Genomic DNA, 3,435 nt, shown 5'->3' on the forward strand with positions numbered 1-3,435 from the left:
TCTCATCCTAAAATCCAAAAGACACAATTCTATCCTCCATTACTCCAAGTGCAGAAGTCCTGTAAAGAATGCTTTAAAATTACCTGCCCCCCCATAAAATTATATCTTGGAGATTTGATCTCTCAGAATTTTTGAATTTGGGATTTTGACATTTAGGATTTTGTTTTTGGAGATTTTAGTATCCACCAGCTCCTGCTGCCCTCCTACCTGACTTAGGCCCAGCTCTCTACTCTTCCCCTAGAGCGGTACAGAGTCCACAGCTACTCTCAGACATGCCTCTTCTGAGTCCATTCATACTCTTGGGTCATCAGCTGCTTCTTCTGCCCAGAATGACTAGTACGCCACCCATAGCTGCTGTCACATCTCTCTCTCTCTCTCTCAATAGCACCAGAAGCAGGGCTAGCCCCTATGCCCCATCAGCTTAGCTAATGGGTGTGGTTAGAAACCTGGGACACTCAGACCCACGCTCAAGTCTCTCTTGGCCTTTATTGGATGTGCCATCCATCCTTCATCCCTCAGAGGATGGGGAACACCCCCCCCATGCCAAGAGAATCCATGGCTCCTGAAGGGTTTTACCTCTCTAGCCATCCCTCGGACTAGGAGGTGGAACCCCAGCATGGGATGCAGAGGGTGGCCTCCTCCAGGCTAGGGGGATTGGCACACTTCCTTCTGCTTTCCGAGCCCCACATACCCCAGTAGTTGTAGTAAAAGACAGACTATAGGAAATGTGTGTTCCAGCCCCTCTCCTGAAACATGGAGGCTCAGCCTTGGTCTCCTCCGTTTCCTACTCTGAACAGTGAAGGAGTTGGCCTTCTAGGGTTATCTAAAGGCTTCTTTGTTTGTTCTTTGTTTAGAATGGCACCTGAATAGGGAATACCAGCTCCTCCCACCGCATGACAGATGGCAATACAGGGTGTCATCCAAGAACTGGGACAAGCTGGGAAGGAACAGGGCAGAGATTGCTGCCCACTCCTACCCACATGGTAGTATGTACCCAGCCTACTGCCCACCAGCACCCATGACCAGTGCACATTCCACTGGCTGGCTGGTGGGCAAGGGCTCTGTTTTATTGATAGGAAGACCAGGCCCCAAGGCAGGAAGGGACCTGACAGATTCTTACATGCACGTGAAGCTAACATGGAATTCAAGGCGTTTCACAGCTTCATGTCTGCATCACAGCCTAGTCTTCATGGGACAGTCATGGGGCTCCAGCCCTCCTAGGTATCCATGACATTCAGATGTCTCCCTAACAGCCATGCTTTTGCCTGAAACCCACCAATAGAACTCTAACATTTGGGTACAGTGTGTGTCCCAGACCCTTGTGTTTGGCAAAGGACCATTTCCCAAACCCCGTGTGTGCCCCTCCAAGTCCCTCCCCTAAATCCCTGGAAGGAGGAAGCCAGGGGTGGCAGTCCCAGTCCCTTTGTGGAAACACTTCTCTCCTCCCCCCATCTCCCCCGCCATCTGGACCACCCTATCAACGGATGCCCGCGGATGCAGCAAATCAGTGGTGCGAAAGCTGCTCATTTCCTCTGGCCTGGAGACAGGCTGAGCCACACAGACCCATTGTTGGCTGCCCTTATCTTGGGAAGTTCCGCCTGCCCCACCCGGAAGAGGCAGCTAGGCCCCCATGACCTTGGTCTCACCTTTCTTTGCCTCTTGGAAGCAGGGTTCAGATCACACAGGATCCTCTGGGTTTAACCCGAAGGCCACGGGTATCATGGATAGTGGAATACAACAGGACCTGGGGCTTGTGGGGGCTTCACAAGGGCCATCTTTAGGAGAAATCAAGGAGGAACTAGGAAGGTCCATGTGGGCTGATGCTACATCATAAACGAGTGCCAGGAGCCATGTGTATTCTTGGAACACAGGTTCTAAGCAAAGCAAGATGGCATCCTGCCTTGCTTTGCCCTGTTCTAGATCCACTCTTAGGGTGCTGCTGGCCTTCTGCCATCTGCTGTCTCCCCACATCCATGGCCTCCTACTCTCTTTCCTCCAGCTTCACTCCTGTGCTCTGTCCCACACATAACCAGAGCCTTAAGCACCCTGTGTGACAGTAAACCTGTCCCCTTCTGCTCCCGCCCCGCCCCCGCCAGACTGGTTGCCTCGATGGCAGACATCCCATGACTACAGGTCACCCCCACCCTGCACCCTACACATGCTGAGAAGTGTGACCTACTGAAGCTGGCTGTTCCCTGTCCACTGCCCAGCTACATCTCCCCCTGCCCAATGACACCTCTGCCCTATCCATCCCTGAGCCAGAAGACAGGGGAATGGGGTGGGAACTAGTGGGAGATGACACAAGCTCATAGGTGCTGGGCCCTGAGCATAGTTCTGTGACTTCCTTGATGGTGTGACCCATCTTGCTCCCTACTCTGGCCATACTCATTACATCCTCATCCATACTGACCCAAAGCATCTTGGAAAGTCAGGAGTCCAGAGAGAGGTGGTATGGCCTGAGCTGGGCAAGCACCTGTCCTCATCTCACAATGGCAAGGAGCATGCAGGGAAAATAAGGTGGCTCAGAAGGCTCAGGAATGTCAGTGGGACTCGTCAGAGCCCCTTGGTAGAGGCCTATGTCTAAGCCTCTTTAGTACATCTTTGTTTTTAGGGATGTCAATTGCTCCTACTCTCACTTGGATTGGTAGGACAAGAGTCTGGGCCTCTGTGGGGCTCTAGGCTGGACCCAGCCCCAACCGCTCCCTTCCTGGCTCCGGGAAGTCTGGAGTCCTGACTCCTAGGTCCCAGCCTGGGCCTGCCAAGGCCTCTGTCAGAGTAGACAGAGGGCCTCCACATACCAGGCTCTCATGTGCTGGAGCCAAGGGAGTCTAGATGTGAAGCAGGGCTAGGAGGAACCCCAGGCACATCTGGCTATTGAGGAAAAGGAAAGGTCACAGAGAGCGCCACTTGAACAAGGACACTGGATCCAAAGGCACTTGCTGACACCTCCACAAAGGGTGTAATGTCTACTACCCTCAGGGCTAGGATGGAGGCAGAAACCACAAAGAGGAACAAGACTCAGGCAGGAGCAACCATCTACCCAGTCACCCAGGGATAGAGCTGGGCACACACTCAGGTCTTTCCCGGTTCCCAGCATCCCTTTCACACCTATGACCCAGAGAAGAATTGGCTACAGTGGGGTGTGGAAGTGTGTCCCCTGTCTGGATCCAGTATGTGTGTCAGAGACCATTACATAAGAGGCTTGGTGTGAGCAGTCAAGGAAGACTTCCTGCAGGGGACAGCATTCCCAGAATTCTTTACTAATTGGAACCTGAGAGAACGGCATGCTGGGGAGGAGGCACAGAGACTCTGGGGTGGACAGGAGAGATGGTTTGTGAGTCTCAGGAGGGAAGGCAGTACTCAAAACCCATGTGATGAGAGATAGCATGATCTCCTGATGTAAGGACTGGACAAATCTAGGTGCTGGGACTATTC

The sequence above is a fragment of the Phodopus roborovskii genome, unplaced genomic scaffold (assembly GCF_943737965.1).
Source record: "Phodopus roborovskii unplaced genomic scaffold, PHOROB, whole genome shotgun sequence".
NCBI lineage: Eukaryota > Metazoa > Chordata > Mammalia > Rodentia > Cricetidae > Phodopus > Phodopus roborovskii.